We start from the raw sequence: 25,517 nt of genomic DNA, 5'->3' as shown, positions 1-25,517 counted from the left end.
TTCACTTCCGGTTTACTGTATACCTTGGTCCTTCATTTTGACGATGACACACAGAAATTGCATCCGAATTTGGTACAAAGGTCAGAATGCCGACTTAAGTACTAGAGGACTGACACTGTAACATTCTATGATTTAAACCTCTCCGGTGAGTCCAGTTTTGGTTTCCGATGCTACACTTCTGGTTTACTGTATCCCTTGGACCTTCTTATTGACGATGAATCACAGAAATTGAATCCGAATTTATTACAAAAGACACAATGCCGACTTATGTACAAGAGGACTGACACTCTAACTTTCTATGATGTGAACCTCTCCTGTGACTCCAGTTTTAGTTTCCGATGCTTCACGTCAGGTTTACAGTAACCCTTGGACCTTCTTATTGACGATGAAACACAGAAATTGCATCCGAATTTAATACAAAAGGCACAATGCCGACTTAAGTGCAAGAGGACTGACACTGTAACTTTCTATGATTTGAACCTCTCCTGTGAGTCCAGTTTTAGATTCTGATGCTTCACTTCTGGTTTACTGTATGCCTTGGACCTTCTTATTGACGATGAAACACAGAAATTCCATCTGAATTTAATACAAAATGCACAATGCCGACTTACGTACAAGAGGACAGACACTCTATCTTTCTATGATTTGAACCTCAACTGTGAGTCCAGTTTTAAATTCCGATGCTTCACGTCAGATTTACTGTACCACTTGGTCCTTTTTAGTGACGATGAAACACAGAAATTGCATCCGAATTTAATACAAAAGGCACAATACCGACTTAATTACTAGAGGACTGACACTCTAACATTCTATGATTTGAACCTCTCCTGGGAGTCCGGTTTTGGTTTCCGATGCTACACTTTAGGTTTACTGTATACCTTGGACCTTCTTGTTGACGATGATACACAGAATTTGCATCCGAATTTAATGGAAAAGGCCCAATGCCGACTTAAGTACAAGAGGCCTGACCCTCAAACTCTCTATGATTTAAACCTACCCTGTGAGACCAGTTTTAGATTCCGATGCTTCAATTCAGGTTTACTGTATCCCTTGGACCTTCTTATTGACGATGAAACACAGAAATAGCATCCGAATTTAATACAAAAGCACAATGCCGACTTAAGTGCAAGAGGACTGACACTCTAACTTTCTATGATTTGAACCTCTCCTGTGAGTCCAGTTTTAGATTCCAATGCTTCACTTCAGGTTTACTGTATACCTTGGACCTTCTAATTGACGATGAAACACAGAAATTGCATCCCAATTTAACACAAAAGGCACAATGCCGACTTAAGTGCAAGAGGACTGACACTCTCACATTCTATGATTTGAACCTCTCCTGTGAGTCCTGTTTTTGATTCCGATGCTTCACTTCAGGTTTAGTGTATACCTTGGACTTTCTTAGTGACGATGAAACACAGAAATTGCATCCGAATTTAATACAAAATCCACAATGACGACTTAAGTACAAGAGGACTGACACTCTAACTTTCTATGATTTGAACCTCTCCTGTGAGTCCCGTTTTAGATTTCGATGCTTCACTTCAGTTTTGCTGTATACCTTGGACCTTCTTATTGACGATGAAACACAGAAGATGCATCCCAATTTAAAACAAATGGCACAATGTCGACTTAAGTACAAGAGGACTGACACTCTAACTTTCTATGATTTGAACCTCTCCTGTGAGTCCAGTTTTAGACTCCGATGCTTCACTTCAGGTTTACTGTATCCCTTGGACCTTCTTATTGGCGATGAAACACAGAAATTGCATCCGAATTTAATACAAAAGGCACAATGCCGACTTAAGTACTAGAGGACTGACACTCTAACTTTCTATGATTTGAACCTCTCCTGTGAGTCCAGTTTTAGATTCTGATGCTCCACTTCAGAATTGCTGTATCCCTTGGGCCTTCTTATTGACGATGATACACACAAAAATTGCATCCAAATGTAATACATAAGGCACAATGCCGACATAAGTACAAGAGGACTGACACTCTAACTTTTTATGATTTGAACCTCTCCTGTGAGTCCAGTTTTAGATTCCAATGCTTCACTTCAGGTTTACTGTATACCTTGGACCTTCTTATTGACGATGAATAACAGAAATTGCATCCCAATTACACACAAAAGGCACAATGCCGACTAATGTACTAGAGGACTGACACTCTAACTTTCTATGATTTGAACCTCTCCTGTGAGTCCACTTTTAGATTCTGATGCTTCACTTTAGAATTGCTGTATTTCAATTGGGCCTTCCTATTGACGATGATACACAGAAATTGCATCCGAATTTAATACAAAAAGCATAATGCCGACTTAAGTACAAGAGGACTGACACTCCAACTTTCTATGATTTGAACCCCTCCTGTGAGTCAAGTTTTAGATTCCGATGCTTCACTTCAAGTTTACTGTATACCTTCGACCTTCATATTGACGAAGAAACACAGAAATTGCATCCGTATTTGATACAAAAGGCACAATGCCGACTTAAGTAAAAGAGGACTGACACTGTAACTTTCTATGATTTGAACCTCTCCTGTGAGTCCAGTTTTAGATTCTGATGCTTCACTTCTGGTTTACTGTATGCCTTGGACCTTCTTATTGACGATGAAACACAGAAATTCAATCTGAATTTAATACAAAAGGCACAATGCCGACTTAAGTACAAGAGGACAGACACTCTAACTTTCTATGATTTGAACCTCACCTGTGAGTCCAGTTTTAAATTCCGATGCTTCACGTCAGGTTTACTGTACCCCTTGGACCTTCTTAGTGAGGATGAAACACAGAAATTGCATCCGAATTTAATACAAAAGGCACAATACCGACTTAATTACTAGAGGACCTTCACTCTAACATTCTATGATTTGAACCTCTCCTGGGAGTCCGGTTTTGGTTTCCGATGCTACACTTTAGGTTTACTGTATACCGTGGACCCTCTTGTTGACGATGATACACAGAATTTGCATCCGAATTTAATGGAAAAGGCACAATGACGACTTAAGTACAAGAGGACTGACACTCTAACATTCTATGATTTGAACCTATCCTGTGAGACCAGTTTTAGATTCCGATGCTTCAATTCAGGTTTACTGTATCCCTTGGACCTTCTTATTGACGATGAAACACAGAAATTGCATCCGAATTTAATACAAAAGCACAATGCCGACTTAAGTACAAGTGGACTGACACTCTAACTTTCAATGATTTGTCCCCTCCTGTGAGTCCAGATTTAGATTCCGATGCTTCACTTCAGGTTTACTGTATACCTTGGACCTTCATATTGACGATGAAACACAGAAATTGCACCCGTTTTTGATACAAAAGGCACATTGCCGACTTAAGTACAAGAGGGCTGACACTCTAACTTTCTATGAATTGAACCCCTCCTGTGAGTCCAGTTTTACATTCCGATACTTCACTTCAGGGTTACTGTATTCCTTGGACCTTCTTATTGACGATGAAACCCAGAAATTGAATCCGAATTTAATACAAAAGTCACAATGCCGACTTAATTACTAGAGGACTGACACTCTAACTTTCTATGATTTGAACCTCTCCTGTGAGTCCTGTTTTAGATTCTGATGTCTCACTTCTGGTTTACTGTATACCTTGGACCTTCTTAATGACGATGAAACACAGAAATTGCATCCGAATTTAATACAAAAAGCACAATGCCGACTTAAGTACAAGAGGACAGACACTCTAACTTTCTATGATTTGAACCTCACCTGTGAGTCCAGTTTTAGATTCCGATGCTTCAATTCTGGTTTACTGTATCCCTTGGACCTTGTTATTGAAGATGAAACACAGAAATTGCATCCGAATTTAATACAAAAGTCACAATGCCGAATTAAGTACAAGAGGACTTTCACTCTAACTTTCTATGATTTGAACCTCTCCCGTGAGTCCAGTTTTAGATTCTGATGTTTCACTTCTGGTTTACTGTATCCCTTGGACCTGCTTATTGACGATGAAACACAGAAATTCCATCTGAATTTCATACAAAATGCACTATGCCGACGTAAGTACAAGAGGACTGACACTCTAACTTTCTATGATGTGAACCTCTCCTGTGAGTCCTGTTTTAGTTTCCGATGCTTCACTTCAGGTTTACTGTATCCCTTGGACCTTCTTAGTGACGATGAAACACAGAAATTGCATCCGAATTTAATACAAAATTCACAATGCCGACTTAAGTACAAGAGGACTGACACTCTAACTTTCTATGATTTGAACCCCTCATGTGAGTCCAGTTTTAGATTCCGATCCTTCACTTCCGGTTTACTGTATACCTTGGACCTTCATTTTGACGATGAAACACAGAAATTGCATCCGAATTTGATACAAAAGTCACAATGCCGACTTAAATACTAGAGGACTGACACTGTAACATTCTATGATTTAAACCTCTCCGGTGAGTCCAGTTTTAGTTTCCGATGCTACACTTCTGGTTTACTGTATCCCTTGGCCCTTCTTATTGACGATGAATCACAGAAATTGAATCCGAATTTATTACAAAAGGCACAATGCCGACTTAAGTACAAGATGACTGACACTCTAACTTTCTATGATGTGACCCTCTCCTGTGACTCCAGTTTTACTTTCCGATGCTTCACGTCAGGTTTACAGTATCCCTTGGACCTTCTTATTGACGATGAAACACAGAAATTGCATCCGAATTTAATACAAAAGGCACAATGCCGACTTAAGTGCAAGAGGACTGACACTGTAACTTTCTATGATTTGAACCTATCCTGTGAGTCCAGTTTTAGATTCTGATGCTTCACTTCTGGTTTACTGTATGCCTTGGACCTTCTTATTGACGATGAAACACAGAAATTCCATCTGAATTTAATACAAAATGCACAATGCCGACATAAGTACAAGAGGACAGACACTCTATCTTTCTATGATTTGAACCTCTACTGTGAGTCCAGTTTTAAATTCCGATGCTTCACGTCAGATTTACTGTACCACTTGGACCTTTTTAGTGACGATGAAACACAGAAATTGCATCCGAATTTAATACAAAAGGCACAATACCGACTTAATTACTAGAGGACTGACACTCTAACATTCTATGATTTGAACCACTCCAGGGAGTCCGGTCTTGGTTTCCGATGCTACACTTTAGGTTTACTGTATACCTTGGACCTTCTTGTTGACGATGATAAACAGAATTTGCATCCGAATTTAATGGAAAAGGCCAATGCCGACTTAAGTACAAGAGGCCTGACACTCTAACTCTCTATGAATTAAACCTACCCTGTGAGACCAGTTTTGGATTCCGATGCTTCAATTCAGGTTTACTGTATCCCTTGGACCTTCTTATTGACGATGAAACACAGCAATTGAATCCGATTTTAATACAAAAGCACAATGCCGACTTAAGTACAAGTGGATTGGCACTCTAACGTTCTATGATTTGTCCCCTCCTGTGAGTCCAGATTTAGATTCTGTTGTTTCACTTCTGGTTTACTGTATACCTTGGACCTTCTTAATGACGATGAAACACAGAAATTGCATCCGAATTTAATACAAAAAGCACAATGACGACTTAAGTACAAGAGGACAGACACTCTAACTTTCTATGATTTGAACCTCACCTGTGAGTCCAGTTTTAGATTCCGATGCTTCACTTCAGGTTTACTGTAACCCTTGGACCTTGTTATTGAGGATGAAACACAGAAATTGCATCCGAATTTAATACAAAAGTCACAATGCTGACTGAAGTACAAGAGGACTTTCACTCTAACTTTCTATAATTTGAACCTCTCCCGTGAGTCCAGTTTTAGATTCTGATGTTTCACTTCTGGTTTACTGTATCCCTTGGACCTTCTTAGTGACGATGAAACACAGAAATTGCATCCGAATTTAATACAAAATTCACAATGCCGACTTAAGTACACGAGGACTCACACTCTAACTTTCTATGATTTGAACCCCTCATGTGAGTCCAGCTTTAAATTCCGATGCTTCACTTCCGGTTTACTGTATACCTTGGACCTTCATTTTGACGATGAAACACAGAAATTGCATCCGAATTTGATACAAAAGTCACAATGCCGACTTAAGTACTAGAGGACTGACACTGTAACATTCTATGATTTGAACCTCTCCGGTGAGTCCAGTTTTAGTTTCCGATGCTACACTTCTGGTTTACTGTATCCCTTGGCCCTTCTTATTGACGATGAAACACAGAAATTGCATCCGAATCTAATACAAAGGGCACAATGCCGACTTAAGTAAAAGAGGACTGACACTCTAACTTTCTATGATTTGAACCTCTCCTGTGAGCCCAGTTTTAGATTCTGATGTTTCACTTCTGGTTTACTGTATCCCTTGGACCTTCTTGTTGACGATGAAACACAGAAATTCCATCTGAATTTAATACAAAAGGCACAATGCCGACTTAAGTACAAGAGGACTGACACTCTAACTTACTACGATGTGACCCTCTCCTGTGACTCCAGTTTTAGTTTCCGATGCTTCACGTCAGGTTTACTGTATCACTTGGACCTTCTTAGTGACGAAGAACCACAGAAATTGCATCCGAATTTAATACAAAAGTCACAATGCCGACTTAATAACTAGAGGAATGACACTCTAACGTTGTATGATTTGAACCTCTCCTGGGAGTCCAGTTTTATATTCTGATGTTTCACTTCTGGTTTTTGTATCCCTTGAACCTTCTTATTGACGATGAAACACAGAAACTGCATCCGAATTTAATACAAAGGGCACAATGCCGACTTAAGTACAAGAGGACTGACACTCTAACTTTCTATGATTTGAACCTCACCTGTGAGTCCAGTTTTAGATTCCGATGCTTCACTTCAGGTTTACTGTATCCCTTGGCCCTTCTTATTGACGATGAAACACAGAAATTGCATCCGAATTTAATACAAAGGGCACAATGCCGACTTAAGTAAAAGAGGACTGACACTCTAACTTTCTATGATTTGAACCTCTCCTGTGAGCCCAGTTTTAGATTCTGATGTTTCACTTCTGGTTTACTTTATACCTCGGACCTTCTTAATGACGATGAAACACAGAAATTGCATCCGAATTTAATACAAAAAGCACAATGCCGACTTAAGTACAAGAGGACAGACACGCTAACTTTCTATGATTTGAACCTCACCTGTGAGTCCAGTTTTAGATTTCGATGCTTCACTTCAGGTTTACTGTATCCCTTGGACCTTGTTATTGAAGATGAAACACAGAAATTGCATCCGAATTTAATACAAAAGTCACAATGCCGACTTAAGTACAAGAGGACTTTCACTCTAACTTTCTATAATTTGAACCTTTCCCGTGAGTCCAGTTTTAGATTCTGATGTTTCACTTCTGGTTTACTGTATCCCTTGGACCTTCTTGTTGACGATGAAACACAGAAATTCCATCTGAATTTAATACAAAAGGCACAATGCCGACTTAAGTACAAGAGGACTGACACTCTAACTTTTTACGATGTGACCCTCTCCTGTGTCTCCAGTTTTAGTTTCCGATGCTTCACGTCAGGTTTACTGTATCCCTTGGACCTTCTTAGTGACGAAGAAAACACAGAAATTGCATCCGAATTTAATACAAAAGGTACAATGCCGACTTAAGTAAAGGAGGACTGACACTCTAACTTTCTATGATTTGAACCCCTCCTGTGAGTCCAGTTATTGATTCCGATGCTTCACTTCAGGTTTACTGTATACCTTGGACCTTCTTATTGACGATGAAACACAGAAATTGCATCCGAATTTAATACAAAACTCACAATGCCGCCTTAATTACTAGAGGACTGACACTCTAACTTTCTATGATTTGAAACTCTCCTGGGAGTCCAGTTTTAGTTTCCGATGCTACACTTTAGGTTTACTGTATCCCTTGGACCTTCTTATTGACGATGAAACACAGAAATTGCATCCGAATTTAATAGAAAAGGCACAATGCCGACTTAAGTACAAGAGGACTGACACTCTAACTTTCTATGATTTGAGCCCATCCTGTGAGACCAGTTTTAGATTCCGATGCTTCAATTCAAGTTTACTGTATACCTTGAACCTACTTATTGACGATGAAACACAGAAATTGCATCCGAATTTAATACAAAAGGCACAATGCCGACTTAAGTGCAAGAGGACTGACACTCTAACTTTCTATGATTTGAATCCCTCCCGTGAGTCCAGTTTTAGATTCCGATGCTTCACTTCATGTTTACTGTATACCTTGGACCTTCATATTGTCGAAGAAACACAGAAATTGCATCCGTATTTGATACAAAAGGCACAATGCCGACTAAAGTAAAAGAGGACTGACACTGTAACTTTCTATGATTTGAACCTCTCCTGTGAGTCCAGTTTTAGATTCTGATGCTTCACTTCTGCTTTACTGTATGCCTTGGACCTTCTTATTGACGATGAAACACAGAAATTCCATCTGAATTTAATACAAAATGCACAATTCCGACTTAAGTAAAAGAGGACTGACACTCTAACTTTCTATGATGTGAACCTCTTTTGTGAGTCCAGTTTTAGATTCTGATGTTTCACTTCAGGTTTACTGTATCCCTTGGACCTTCTTATTGACGATGAAACACAGAAATTGCATCCGAATTTAATACAAAAGGCACAATACCGACTTAATTACTAGAGGACTGACACTCTAACATTCTATGATTTGAACCTCTCCTGGGAGTCCGGTCTTGGTTTCCAATGCTACACTTTAGGTTTACTGTATACCTTGGACCTTCTTGTTGACGATGATAAACAGAATTTGCATCCGAATTTAATGGAAAAGGCCCAATGCCGACTTAAGTACAAGAGGCCTGACACTCTAACTCTCTATGATTTAAACCTACCCTGTGAGACCAGTTTTAGATTCCGATGCTTCAATTCAGGTTTACTGTATCCCTTGGACCTTCTTATTGACGATGAAACACAGAAATTGAATCCGATTTTAATACAAAAGCACAATGCCGACTTAAGTACAAGTGGATTGGCACTCTAACGTTCTATGATTTGTCCACTCCTGTGAGTCCAGATTTAGATTCTGTTGTTTCACTTCTGGTTTACTGTATACCTCGGACCTTCTTAATGACGATGAAACACAGAAAATGCATCCGAGTTTAATACAAAAAGCACAATGCCGACTTAAGTACACGAGGACTGACACTGTAACATTCTATGATTTGAACCTCTCCGGTGAGTCCAGTTTTAGTTTCCGATGCTACACTTCTGGTTTACTGTATCCCTTGGCCCTTCTTATTGACGATGAAACACAGAAATTGCATCCGAATTTAATACAAAGGGCACAATGCCGACTTAAGTACAAGAGGACTGACACTCTAACTTTCTATGATTTGAACCTCACCTGTGAGTCCAGTTTTAGATTCCGATGCTTTACTTCAGGTTTACTGTATCCCTTGGCCCTTCTTATTGACGATGAAACACAGAAATTGCATCCGAATTTAATACAAAGGGCACAATGCCGACTTAAGTAAAAGTGGACTGACACTCTAACTTTCTATGATTTGAACCTCTCCTGTGAGCGCAGTTTTAGATTCTGATGTTTCACTTCTGGTTTACTGTATACCTCGGACCTTCTTAATGACGATGAAACACAGAAATTGCATCCGAATTTAATACAAAAAGCACAATGCCGACTTAAGTACAAGAGGACAGACACGCTAACTTTCTATGATTTGAACCTCACCTGTGAGTCCAGTTTTAGATTTCGATGCTTCACTTCAGGTTTACTGTATCCCTTGGACCTTGTTATTGAAGATGAAACACAGAAATTGCATCCGAATTTAATACAAAAGTCACAATGCCGACTTAAGTACAAGAGGACTTTCACTCTAACTTTCTATAATTTGAACCTTTCCCGTGAGTCCAGTTTTAGATTCTGATGTTTCACTTCTGGTTTACTGTATCCCTTGGACCTTCTTGTTGACGATGAAACACAGATATTCCATCTGAATTTAATACAAAAGGCACAATGCCGACTTAAGTACAAGAGGACTGACACTCTAACTTTCTACGATGTGACCCTCTCGTGTGTCTCCAGTTTTAGTTTCCGATGCTTCACGTCAGGTTTACTGTATCCCTTGGACCTTCTTAGTGACGAAGAAACACAGAAATTGCATCCGAATTTAATACAAAAGGTACAATGCCGACTTAAGTACAGGAGGACTGAATTTCTAACTTTCTATGATTTGAACCCCTCCTGTGAGTCCAGTTATTGATTCCGATGCTTCACTTCAGGTTAACTGTATACCTTGGACCTTCTTATTGACGATGAAACACAGAAATTGCATCCGAATTTAATAAAAAACTCACAATGCCGCCTTAATTACTAGAGGATTGACACTCTAACTTTCTATGATTTGAACCTCTCCTGGGAGTCCAGTTTTAGTTTCCGATGCTACACTTTAGGTTTACTGTATCCCTTGGACCTTCTTATTGACGATGAAACACAGAAATTGCATCCGAATTTAATAGAAAAGGCACAATGCCGACTTAAGTACAAGAGGACTGACACTCTAACTTTCTATGATTTGAGCCCATCCTGTGAGACCAGTTTTAGATTCCGATGCTTCAATTCAAGTTTACTGTATACCTTGAACATTCTTATTGACGATGAAACACAGAAATTGCATCCGAATTTAATACAAAAGGCACAATGCCGACTTAAGTGCAAGAGGACTGACACTCTAACTTTCTATGATTTGAATCATTCCCGTGAGTCCAGTTTTAGATTCCGATGCTTCACTTCATGTTTACTGTATACCTTGGACCTTCATATTGTCGAAGAAACACAGAAATTGCATCCGTATTTAATACAAAAGGCACAATGCTGACTAAAGTAAAAGAGGACTGACACTGTAACTTTCTATGATTTGAACCTCTCCTGTGAGTCCAGTTTTAGATTCTGATGCTTCACTTCTGCTTTACTGTATGCCTTGGACCTTCTTATTGACGATGAAACACAGAAATTCCATCTGAATTTAATACAAAATGCACAATTCCGACTTAAGTAAAAGAGGACTGACACTCTAACTTTCTATGATGTGAACCTCTCCTGTGAGTCCAATTTAGATTCTGATTGTTCACTTCAGGTTTACTGTATCCCTTGGACCTTCTTATTGACGATGATACACAGAAATTGCATCCCAAATTAATACAAAAGGCACAATGCCGGCTTAAGTACAAGAGGACTTACACTCTAACTTCCTATGATTTGAACCCCTCCTTTGAGTCCAGTTTTAGATTCCGATGCCTCACTTCAGGTTTACTGTATCCCTTGGACCTTCTTGTTGACGATGAAACACAGAAATTCCATCTGAATTTAATACAAAAGGCACAATACCGACTTAAGTACAAGAGGACTGACACTCTAACTTTCTAGGATGCGACCCTCTCGTGTGACTCCAGTTTTAGTTTCCGATGCTTCATGTAAGGTTTACTGTATCCCTTGGGCCTTCTTAGTGACGAAGAAACACAGAAATTGCATCCGAATTTAATACAAAAGGTACAATGCCGACTTAAGTACAAGAGGACTGACACTATAAATTTCTATGATTTGAGCCCATCCTGTGAGACCAGTTTTAGATTCCGATGCTTCAATTCAAGTTTACTGTATACCTTGGACCTTCTTATTGACGATGAAACACAGAAATTGCATCCGAATTTAGTACAAAAGGCACAATGCCGACTTAAGTACAAGAGGACTGACACTCCAACTTTCTATGATTTGAACCTCTCCTGTGAGTCCAGTTTAGATTCTGATGCTTCACTTCAGGTTTACTGTATACCTTGGACCTTCATATTGACGAAGAAACAGAGAAATTGCATCCGTATTTGATACAAAAGGCACAATGCCGACTTAAGTAAAAGAGGACTGACTCTGTAACTTTCTATGATTTGAACCTCTCCTGTGAGTCCTGTTTTAGATTCTGATGCTTCACTTCTGGTTTACTGTATGGCTTGGACCTTCTTATTGACGATGAAACACAGAAATTCCATCTGAATTTAATACAAAAGGCACAATGCCGACTTAAGTACAAGAGGACAGACACTCTACATTTCTATGATTTGAACCTCACCTGTGAGTCCAGTTTTAAAGTCCGATGCTTCACGTCAGGTTTACTGTACCCCTTGGACCTTCTTAGTGACGATGAAACACAGAAATTGCATCCGAATTTAATACAAAAGGCACAATACCGACTTAATTACTAGAGTACCTTCACTCTAACATTCTATGATTTGAACTTCTCCTGGGAGTCCGGTTTTGGTTTCCGATGCTACACTTTAGGTTTACAGTATACCTTGGACCTTCTTGTTGACGATGATACACAGAATTTGCATCCGAATTTAATGGAAAAGGCACAATGCCGACTTAAGTACAAGAGGACTGACACTCTAACATTCTATGATTTGAACCTATCCTGTGAGACCAGTTTTAGATTCCGATGCTTCAATTCAGGTTTACTGTATCCCTTGGACCTTCTTATTGACGGTGAAACACAGAAATTGCATCCGAATTTAATACAAAAGCACAATGCCGACTTAAGTACAAGTGGACTGACACTCTAACTTTCTATGATTTGTCCCCTCCTGTGAGTCCAGATTTAGATTCCGATGCTTCACTTCAGGTTTACTGTATACCTTGGACCTTCATATTGACGATGAAACACAGAAATTGCACCCGTTTTTGATACAAAAGGCACATTGCCGACTTAAGTACAAGAGGGCTGACACTCTAACTTTCTATGAATTGAACCCCTCCTGTGAGTCCAGTTTTAGATTCCGATACTTCACTTCAGGGTTACTGTATCCCTTGGACCTTCTTATTGACGATGAAACCCAGAAATTGAATCCGAATTTAATACAAAAGTCACAATGCCGACTTAATTACTAGAGGACTGACACTCTAACGTTGTATGATTTGAACATCTCCTGGGAGTCCAGTTTTAAATTCTGATGTTTCACTTCTGGTTTTTGTATCCCTTGGACCTTCTTATTGACGATGAAACACAGAAATTGAATCCGAAATTAATACAAAAGGCACAATGCCGACTTAAGTACAAGAGGACTGACACTCTAACTTTCTATGATTTGAACCTCACCTGTGAGTCAAGTTTTAGATTCCGATGCTTCACTTCAGGTTTACTGTATCCCTTGGCCCTTCTTATTGACGTTGAAACACAGAAATTGCATCCGAATTTAATTAAAAAGGGCACAATGCCGACTTAAGTAAAAGAGGACTGACACTCTAACTTTCTATGATTTGAACCTCTCCTGTGAGTCCTGTTTTAGATTCTGATGTTTCACTTCTGGTTTACTGTATACCTTGGACCTTCTTAATGACGATGAAACACAGAAATTGCATCCGAATTTAATACAAAAAGCACAATGCCGACTTAAGTACAAGAGGACTGACACTCTAACTTTCTGTGATTTGAACCTCACCTGTGAGTCCAGTTTTAGATTCCGATGAATCACTTCTGGTTTACTGTATCCCTTGGACCTTGTTATTGAAGATGAAACACAGAAATTGCATCCGAATTTAATACAAAAGTCACAATGCCGACTTAAGTACAAGAGGACTGACACTCTAACTTTCTACGATGTGACCCTCTCGTGTGTCTCCAGTTTTAGTTTCCGATGCTTCACGTCAGGTTTACTGTATCCCTTGGACCTTCTTAGTGACGAAGAAACACAGAAATTGCATCCGAATTTAATACAAAAGGTACAATGCCGACTTAAGTACAGGAGGACTGAATTTCTAACTTTCTATGATTTGAACCCCTCCTGTGAGTCCAGTTATTGATTCCGATGCTTCACTTCAGGTTAACTGTATACCTTGGACCTTCTTATTGACGATGAAACACAGAAATTGCATCCGAATTTAATAAAAAACTCACAATGCCGCCTTAATTACTAGAGGATTGACACTCTAACTTTCTATGATTTGAACCTCTCCTGGGAGTCCAGTTTTAGTTTCCGATGCTACACTTTAGGTTTACTGTATCCCTTGGACCTTCTTATTGACGATGAAACACAGAAATTGCTTCCGAATTTAATAGAAAAGGCACAATGCCGACTTAAGTACAAGAGGACTGACACTCTAACTTTCTATGATTTGAGCCCATCCTGTGAGACCAGTTTTAGATTCCGATGCTTCAATTCAAGTTTACTGTATACCTTGAACATTCTTATTGACGATGAAACACAGAAATTGCATCCGAATTTAATACAAAAGGCACAATGCCGACTTAAGTGCAAGAGGACTGACACTCTAACTTTCTATGATTTGAATCCCTCCCGTGAGTCCAGTTTTAGATTCCGATGCTTCACTTCATGTTTACTGTATACCTTGGACCTTCATATTGTCGAAGAAACACAGAAATTGCATCCGTATTTGATACAAAAGGCACAATGCTGACTAAAGTAAAAGAGGACTGACACTGTAACTTTCTATGATTTGAACCTCTCCTGTGAGTCCAGTTTTAGATTCTGATGCTTCACTTCTGCTTTACTGTATGCCTTGGACCTTCTTATTGACGATGAAACACAGAAATTCCATCTGAATTTAATACAAAATGCACAATTCCGACTTAAGTAAAAGAGGACTGACACTCTAACTTTCTATGATGTGAACCTCTCCTGTGAGTCCAATTTAGATTCTGATTGTTCACTTCAGGTTTACTGTATCCCTTGGACCTTCTTATTGACGATGATACACAGAAATTGCATCCCAAATTAATACAAAAGGCACAATGCCGGCTTAAGTACAAGAGGACTTACACTCTAACTTCCTATGATTTGAACCTCTCCTTTGAGTCCAGTTTTAGATTCCGATGCCTCACTTCAGGTTTACTGTATCCCTTGGACCTTCTTGTTGACGATGAAACACAGAAATTCCATCTGAATTTAATACAAAAGGCACAATACCGACTTAAGTACAAGAGGACTGACACTCTAACTTTCTAGGATGCGACCCTCTCGTGTGACTCCAGTTTTAGTTTCCGATGCTTCATGTAAGGTTTACTGTATCCCTTGGACCTTCTTAGTGACGAAGAAACACAGAAATTGCATCCGAATTTAATACAAAAGGTACAATGCCGACTTAAGTACAAGAGGACTGACACTATAAATTTCTATGATTTGAGCCCATCCTGTGAGACCAGTTTTAGATTCCGATGCTTCAATTCAAGTTTACTGTATACCTTGGACCTTCTTATTGACGATGAAACACAGAAATTGCATCCGAATTTAATACAAAAGGCACAATGCCGACTTAAGTACAAGAGGACTGACACTCCAACTTTCTATGATTTGAACCTCTCCTGTGAGTCCAGTTTAGATTCTGATGCTTCACTTCAGGTTTACTGTATACCTTGGACCTTCATATTGACGAAGAAACAGAGAAATTGCATCCGTATTTGATACAAAAGGCACAATGCCGACTTAAGTAAAAGAGGACTGACTCTGTAACTTTCTATGATTTGAACCTCTCCTGTGAGTCCAGTTTTAGATTCTGATGCTTCACTTCTGGTTTACTGTATGGCTTGGACCTTCTTATTGACGATGAAACACAGAAATTCCATCTGAATTTAATACAAAAGGCACAATGCCGACTTAAGTACAAGAGGACAGACACTCTATATTTCTATGATTTGAACCTCACCCTGTGAGTCCAGTTTTAAAGTCCGATGCTTCACGTCAGGTTTACTGTACCCCTTGGACCTTCTTAGTGACGATGAAACACAGAAATTGCATCCGAATTTAATACAAAAGGCACAATACCGACTTAATTACTAGAGTACCTTCACTCTAACATTCTATGATTTGAACTTCTCCTGGGAGTCCGGTTTTGGTTTCCGATGCTACACTTTAGGTTTACAGTATACCTTGAACCTTCTTGTTGACGATGATACACAGAATTTGCATCCGAATTTAATGGAAAAGGCACAATGCCGACTTAAGTACAAGAGGACTGACACTCTAACATTCTATGATTTGAACCTATCCTTTGAGACCAGTTTTAGATTCCGATGCTTCAATTCAGGTTTACTGTATCCCTTGGACCTTCTTATTGACGGTGAAACACAGAAATTGCATCCGAATTTAATACAAAAGCACAATGCCGACTTAAGTACAAGTGGACTGACACTCTAACTTTCTATGATTTGTCCCCTCCTGTGAGTCCAGATTTAGATTCCGATGCTTCACTTCAGGTTTACTGTATACCTTGGACCTTCATATTGACGATGAAACACAGAAATTGCACCCGTTTTTGATACAAAAGGCACATTGCCGACTTAAGTACAAGAGGGCTGACACTCTAACTTTCTATGAATTGAACCCCTCCTGTGAGTCCAGTTTTAGATTCCGATACTTCACTTCAGGGTTACTGTATTCCTTGGACCTTCTTATTGACGATGAAACCCAGAAATTGAATCCGAATTTAATACAAAAGTCACAATGCCGACTTAATTACTAGAGGACTGACACTCTAACGTTGTATGATTTGAACATCTCCTGGGAGTCCAGTTTTAAATTCTGATGTTTCACTTCTGGTTTTTGTATCCCTTGGACCTTCTTATTGACGATGAAACACAGAAATTGAATCCGAATTTAATACAAAAGGCACAATGCCGACTTAAGTACAAGAGGACTGACACTCTAACTTTCTATGATTTGAACCTCACCTGTGAGTCAAGTTTTAGATTCCGATGCTTCACTTCAGGTTTACTGTATCCCTTGGCCCTTCTTATTGACGTTGAAACACAGAAATTGCATCCGAATTTAATTAAAAAGGGCACAATGCCGACTTAAGTAAAAGAGGACTGACACTCTAACTTTCTATGATTTGAACCTCTCCTGTGAGTCCTGTTTTAGATTCTGATGTTTCACTTCTGGTTTACTGTATACCTTGGACCTTCTTAATGACGATGAAACACAGAAATTGCATCCGAATTTAATACAAAAAGCACAATGCCGACTTAAGTACAAGAGGACTGACACTCTAACTTTCTGTGATTTGAACCTCACCTGTGAGTCCAGTTTTAGATTCCGATGAATCACTTCTGGTTTACTGTATCCCTTGTACCTTGTTATTGAAGATGAAACACAGAAATTGCATCCGAATTTAATACAAAAGTCACAATGCCGACTTAAGTACAAGAGGACTTTCACTCTAACATTCTATGATTTGAACCTCTCCTGTGAGTCCAGTTTTAGATTCTGATGTTTCACTTCTGGTTTACTGTATCCCTTGGACCTTCTTATTGACGATGAAACACAGAAATTCCATCTGAATTTCATACAAAATGCACCATGCCGACGTAAGTACAAGAGGACTGACACTCTAACTTTCTATGATGTGAACCTCTCCTGTGAGTCCTGTTTTAGTTTCCGATGCTTCACTTCAGGTTTACTATATCCCTTGGACCTTCTTAGTGACGATGAAACACAGAAATTGCATCCGAATTTAATACAAAATTCACAATGCCGACTTAAGTACAAGAGGACTGACACTCTAACTTTCTATGATTTGAACCCCTCATGTGAGTCCAGTTTTAGATTCCGATACTTCACCTCCGGTTTACTGTACCACTTGGACCTTCTTAGTGACGATGAAACACAGAAATTGCGTCCGAATTTAATACAAAATGCACAATACCGACTTATTTACTAGAGGACTGACACTCTAACATTCTATGATTTGAACCTCTCCTGGGAGTCCGGTTTTGGTTTCCGATGCTACACTTTAGGTTTACTGTATACCTTGGACCTTCTTGTTGACGATGATACACAGAATTTGCATCCGAATTTAATGGAAAAGGCACAATGCCGACTTAAGTACAAGAGGGCCTGTCACTCTAACTTTCTATGATTTGAACCTATCCTGTGAGACCAGTTTTAGATTCCGATGCTTCAATTCAGTTTACTGTATCCCTTGGACCTTCTTATTGACGATGAAACACAGAAATTGCATCCCAATTTAATACAAAAGCAAAATGCCGACTTAAGTACAAGTGGACTGACACTCTAACGTTCTACTGATTTGTCCCCCTCCTGTGAGTCCAGATTGAGATTCCGATGCTTCACTTCAGGTTTACTGTATACCTTGGACCTTCATAATGACGATGAAACACAGAAATTGCATCCGAAATTAATACAAAAGTTACAATGCCGACTTAAGTACAAGAGGACTTTCACTCTAACTTTCTATGATTTGAACCTCTCCTGTGAGTCCAGTTTTAGATTCTGATGTTTCACTTCTGGTTTACTGTATCCCTTGGACCTTCTTGTTGACGATGAAACACAGAAATTCCATCTGAATTTCATACAAAATGCACAATGCCGACGTAAGTACAAGACGACTGACACTAACTTTCTATGATGTGAACCTCTCCTGTGAGTCCTGTTTTAGTTTCCGATGCTTCGCTTCAGGTTTACTGTATCCCCTGGACCTTCTTAGTGACGATGAAACACAGAAATTGCATCCGAATTTAATACAAAATTCACAAAGCCGACTTAAGTACAAGAGGACTGACACTCTAACTTTCTATGATTTGAACCCCTCATGTGAGTCCAGTTTTAGATTCCGATGCTTCACTTCCGGCTTACTGTATACCTTGGACCTTCATTTTGACGATGAAACACAGAAATTGCATCCGAATTTCATACAAAAGTCACAATGCCGACTTAAGTACTAGAGGACTGACACTCTAACTCTCTATGATTTGAGCCCATCCTGTGACACCAGTTTTAGATTCCGATGCTTCAATTCAAGTTTTACTGTATACCATGGACCGTCTTATTGACGATGAAACACAGAAATTGCATCCGAATTTAATACAAAAGGCACAATGCCGACTTAAGTGCAAGAGGACTGACACTCCAACTTTCTATGTTTTGAACCCCTCCTGTGAGTCCAGTTTTAGATTCCGATGCTTCACTTCAGGTTTACTGTATGCCTTGGACCTTCTTAGTGATCGATGAAACACAGAAATTGCGTCCGAAATTAATACAAAAGGCACAGTACCGACTTAATTACTAGAGGACTGACACTCTAACATTCTATGATTTGAACCTCTCCTGGGAGTCCGGTTTTGGTTTCCGATGCTACACTTTAGGTTTACTGTATACCTTGGACCTTCTTGTTGACGATGATACACAGAATTTGCATCCGAATTTAATGGAAAAGGCACAATGCCGACTTAAGTACAAGAGGCATGACACTCTAACTTTCCATGATTTGAACCTATCCTGTGAGACCAGTTTTAGATTCCGATGCTTCAATTCAGGTTTACTGTATCCCTAGGACCTTCGTATTGACGATGAAACACAGAAATTGCATCCGAATTTAATACAAAAGCACAATGCCGACTTAAGTACAAGTGGGCTGACACTCTAACGTTCTATGATTTGTCCCCTCCTGTGAGTCCAGGATTTAGATTCCGATGCTTCACTTCAGGTTTACTGTATACCTTGGACCTTCATATTGACGATGAAACACAGAAATTGCACCCGTATTTGATACAAAAGGCACATTGCCGACTTAAGTACAAGAGGGCTGACACTCTAACTTTCTATGATTTGAACCCCTCCTGTGAGTCCAGTTTTAGATTCCGATGCTTCACTTCAGGTTTACTGTATCCCTTGGACCTTGTTATTGAAGATGAAACACAGAAATTGCATCCGAATTTAATACAAAAGTCGCATTGCCGGCTTATGTAAAAGAGGACTGACACTCTAATTTTCTATGATTTGAACCTCTCCCGTGAGTCCAGTTTTAGATTCTGATGTTTCACTTCTGGTTTACTGTATCCCTTGGACCTTCTTGTTGACGATGAAACACAGAAATTCCATCTGAATTTAATACAAAAGTCACAATGCCCGACTTAATAACTAGAGGACTGACACGTTGTATGATTTGAACGTCTCCTGGGAGTCCAGTTTTATATTTCTGATGTTTCACTTCTGGTTTTTGTATCCCTTGGACCTTCTTATTGACGACGAAACACAGAAATTGCATCCGAATTTAATACAAAAGGCACAATGCCGACTTAAGTACAAGAGGACTGACGCTCTAACTTTCTATGATTTGAACCTCACCTGTGAGTCCAGTTTTAGATTCCGATGCTTCACTTCAGGTTTACTGTATCCCTTGGACCTTGTTATTGAAGATGAAACACAGAAATTGCATCCGAATTTAATACAAAAGTCGCAATGCCGGCTTATGTAAAAGAGGACTGACACTCTAACTTTCTATGATTTGAACCCTCTCCCGTGAGTCCAGTTTTAGATTCTGATGTTTCACTTCTGGTTTACTGTATCCCTTGGACCTTCTTGTTGACGATGAAACACAGAAATTCCATCTGAATTTAATACAAAAGGCACAATGCCGACTTAAGTACAAGAGGACTGACACTCTAACTTGCTACCATGTGACCCTCTCCTGTAACTCCAGTTTTAGATTCTCATGCTTCACTTCTGCTTTACTGTATGCCTTGGACCTTCTCTTGACGATGAAAACACAGAAATTACATCTGAATTTAATACAAAATGCACAATGCCGACTTAAGTACAAGAGGATAGACACTCTAACTTTCTTCGATTTGAACCTCACCTGTGAGTCCAGTTTTAGATTCCGATACTTCACTTCAGGTATACTGTATCCCTTGGACCTTTTTATTGACGATGAAACTCAGAAATTCCATGTGAATTTAATACAAAAGGCACAATGCCGACTTAAGTACAAGAGGACTGACACTCTAACTTTCTATGATGTGAACCTCTCCTGTGACCCCAGTTTTAGATTTCGATGCTTCACGTCAAGTTTACTGTACCCCTTGGACCTTCTTAGTGACGATGAAAACACACAAATTTGCATCCGAATTTAATACAAAAGGCACAATACCGACTTCATTACTAGAGTACTGACACTCTAACATTCTATGATTTGAACCTCTCCTGGGAGTCCAGATTTGGTTTCCGATGCTACAGTTTAGGTTTACTGTATACCTTGGACCTTCTTGTTGACGATGATACACAGAAATTGCATCCGAATTTAATGGAAAAAGGCACAATGCCGACTTAAGTACAAGAGGACTGGACACTCTAAATTTTTTTGATTTGAACCTATCCTGTGAGACCAGTTTTAGATTCCGATGCTTCAATTCAGGTTTACTGTATCCCTTGGACCTTCTTATTGACGATGAAACACAGAAATTGCATCCGAATTTAATACAAAAGCACAATGCCGACTTAAGTACAAGTGGACAGACACTCTAACTTTCTATGATTTGTCCCCTCCTGTGAGTCCACATTTAGATTCTGATGCATCACTTCAGGTTTACTGTATACCTTTGACCTTCATATTGACGATGAAACACAGCAATTGCACCCGTGTTTGATACAAAAGGCACATGCCGACTTAAGAACAGGAGGACTGACACTCTAACTTTCTTTGATTTGAACCCCTCCTGTGAGTCCAGTTTTAGATTCCGATACTTCACTTCAGGGTAACCTGTATTCCTTGGACCTTCTTATTGACGATGAAACCCAGAAATTGAATCCGAATTTAATACAAAAGTCACAATGCCGACTTAATTACTAGAGGACTGACACTCTAACGTTGTATGATTTGAACATCTCCTGGGAGTCCAGTTTTAAATTCTGATGTTTCACTTCTGGTTTTTTGTATCCCCTTGGACCTTCTTATTGACGATGAAACACAGAAATTGAATCCGAATTTAATACAAAAGGCACAATGCCGACTTAAGTACAAGAGGACTGACACTCTAACTTTCTATGATTTGAACCTCACCTGTGAGTCAAGTTTTAGATTCCGATGCTTCACTTCAGGTTTACTGTATCCCTTGGCCCTTCTTATTGACGTTGAAACACAGAAATTGCATCCGAATTTAATTAAAAGGGCACAATGCCGACTTAAGTAAAGAGGACTGACACTCTAACTTTCTATGATTTGAACCTCTCCTGTGAGTCCTGTTTTAGATTCTCGATGTTTCACTTCTGTTTACTGTATACCTTGGACCTTCTTAATGACGATGAAACACAGAAATTGCATCCGAATTTAATACAAAAAGCACAATGCCGACTTAAGTACAAGAGGACTGACACCTCTAACTTTCTGTGATTTGAACCTCACCTGTGAGTCCAGTTTTAGATTCCGATGAATCACTTCTGGTTTACTGTATCCCTTGGACCTTGTTATTGAAGATGAAACACAGAAATTGCATCCGAATTTAATACAAAAGTCACAATGCCGACTTAAGTACAAGAGGACTTTCACTCTAACTTTCTATGATTTGAACCTCTCCTGTGAGTCCAGTTTTAGATTCTGATGTTTCACTTCTGGTTTACTGTATCCCTTGGACCTTCTTATTGACGATGAAACACAGAAATTCCATCTGAATTTCATACAAAATGCACCATGCCGACGTAAGTACAAGAGGACTGACACTCTAACTTTCTATGATGTGAACTCTCCTGTGAGTCCTGTTTTAGTTTCCGATGCTTCACTTCAGGTTTACTATATCCCTTGGACCTTCTTAGTGACGATGAAACACAGAAATTGCATCCGAATTTAATACAAAATTCACAATGCCGACTTAAGTACAAGAGGACTGACACTCTAACTTTCTATGATTTGAACCCCCTCATGTGAGTCCAGTTTTAGATTCCGATACTTCACCTCCGGTTTACTGTACCACTTGGACCTTCTTAGTGACGATGAAACACAGAAATTGCGTCCGAATTTAATACAAAATGCACAATACCGACTTATTTACTAGAGGACTGACACTCTAACATTCTATGATTTGAACCTCTCCTGGGAGTCCGGTTTTGGTTTCCGATGCTACACTTTAGGTTTACTGTATACCTTGGACCTTCTTGTTGACGATGATACACAGAATTTGCATCCGAATTTAATGGAAAAGGGCACAAATGCCGACTTAAGTACAAGAGGCCTGTCACTCTAACTTTCTATGATTTGAACCTATCCTGTGAGACCAGTTTTAGATTCCGATGCTTCAATTCAGGTTTACTGTATCCCTTGGACCTTCTTATTGACGATGAAACACAGAAATTGCATCCCAATTTAATACAAAAGCAAAATGCCGACTTAAGTACAAGTGGACTGACACTCTAACGTTCTATGATTTGTCCCCTCCTGTGAGTCCAGATTGAGATTCCGATGCTTCACTTCAGGTTTACTGTATACCTTGGACCTTCATATTGACGATGAAACACAGAAATTGCATCCGAATTTAATACAAAAGTTACAATGCCGACTTAAGTACAAGAGGACTTTCACTCTAACTTTCTATGATTTGAACCTCTCCTGTGAGTCCAGTTTTAGATTCTGATGTTTCACTTCTGGTTTACTGTATCCCTTGGACCTTCTTGTTGACGATGAAACACAGAAATTCCATCTGAATTTCATACAAAATGCACAATGCCGACGTAAGTACAAGACGACTGACACTAACTTTCTATGATGTGAACCTCTCCTGTGAGTCCTGTTTTAGTTTCCGATGCTTCGCTTCAGGTTTACTGTATCCCCTGGACCTTCTTAGTGACGATGAAACACAGAAATTGCATCCGAATTTAATACAAAATTCACAAAGCCGACTTAAGTACAAGAGGACTGACACTCTAACTTTCTATGATTTGAACCCCTCATGTGAGTCCAGTTTTAGATTCCGATGCTTCACTTCCGGCTTACTGTATACCTTGGACCTTCATTTTGACGATGAAACACAGAAATTGCATCCGAATTTCATACAAAAGTCACAATGCCGACTTAAGTACTAGAGGACTGACACTCTAACTCTCTATGATTTGAGCCCATCCTGTGACACCAGTTTTAGATTCCGATGCTTCAATTCAAGTTTACTGTATACCATGGACCGTCTTATTGACGATGAAACACAGAAATTGCATCCGAATTTAATACAAAAGGCACAATGCCGACTTAAGTGCAAGAGGACTGACACTCCAACTTTCTATGTTTTGAACCCCTCCTGTGAGTCCAGTTTTAGATTCCGATGCTTCACTTCAGGTTTACTGTATGCCTTGGACCTTCTTAGTGACGATGAAACACAGAAATTGCGTCCGAAATTAATACAAAAGGCACAGTACCGACTTAATTACTAGAGGACTGACACTCTAACATTCTATGATTTGAACCTCTCCTGGGAGTCCGGTTTTGGTTTCCGATGCTACACTTTAGGTTTACTGTATACCTTGGACCTTCTTGTTGACGATGATACACAGAATTTGCATCCGAATTTAATGGAAAAGGCACAATGCCGACTTAAGTACAAGAGGCATGACACTCTAACTTTCCATGATTTGAACCTATCCTGTGAGACCAGTTTTAGATTCCGATGCTTCAATTCAGGTTTACTGTATCCCTAGGACCTTCGTATTGACGATGAAACACAGAAATTGCATCCGAATTTAATACAAAAGCACAATGCCGACTTAAGTACAAGTGGGCTGACACTCTAACGTTCTATGATTTGTCCCCTCCTGTGAGTCCAGATTTAGATTCCGATGCTTCACTTCAGGTTTACTGTATACCTTGGACCTTCATATTGACGATGAAACACAGAAATTGCACCCGTATTTGATACAAAAGGCACATTGCCGACTTAAGTACAAGAGGGCTGACACTCTAACTTTCTATGATTTGAACCCCTCCTGTGAGTCCAGTTTTAGATTCCGATGCTTCACTTCAGGTTTACTGTATCCCTTGGACCTTGTTATTGAAGATGAAACACAGAAATTGCATCCGAATTTAATACAAAAGTCGCAATGCCGGCTTATGTAAAAGAGGACTGACACTCTAACTTTCTATGATTTGAACCTCTCCCGTGAGTCCAGTTTTAGATTCTGATGTTTCACTTCTGGTTTACTGTATCCCTTGGACCTTCTTGTTGACGATGAAACACAGAAATTCCATCTGAATTTAATACAAAAGTCACAATGCCGACTTAATAACTAGAGGACTGACACGTTGTATGATTTGAACGTCTCCTGGGAGTCCAGTTTTATATTCTGATGTTTCACTTCTGGTTTTTGTATCCCTTGGACCTTCTTATTGACGACGAAACACAGAAATTGCATCCGAATTTAATACAAAAGGCACAATGCCGACTTAAGTACAAGAGGACTGACACTCTAACTTTCTATGATTTGAACCTCACCTGTGAGTCCAGTTTTAGATTCCGATGCTTCACTTCAGGTTTACTGTATCCCTTGGACCTTGTTATTGAAGATGAAACACAGAAATTGCATCCGAATTTAATACAAAAGTCGCAATGCCGGCTTATGTAAAAGAGGACTGACACTCTAACTTTCTATGATTTGAACCTCTCCCGTGAGTCCAGTTTTAGATTCTGATGTTTCACTTCTGGTTTACTGTATCCCTTGGACCTTCTTGTTGACGATGAAACACAGAAATTCCA

Source organism: Schistocerca americana, unplaced genomic scaffold (assembly GCF_021461395.2).
Source record: "Schistocerca americana isolate TAMUIC-IGC-003095 unplaced genomic scaffold, iqSchAmer2.1 HiC_scaffold_18, whole genome shotgun sequence".
NCBI classification, from domain to species: Eukaryota; Metazoa; Arthropoda; class Insecta; order Orthoptera; family Acrididae; genus Schistocerca; species Schistocerca americana.
Note: the sequence above shows the minus strand (reverse complement) of the source record.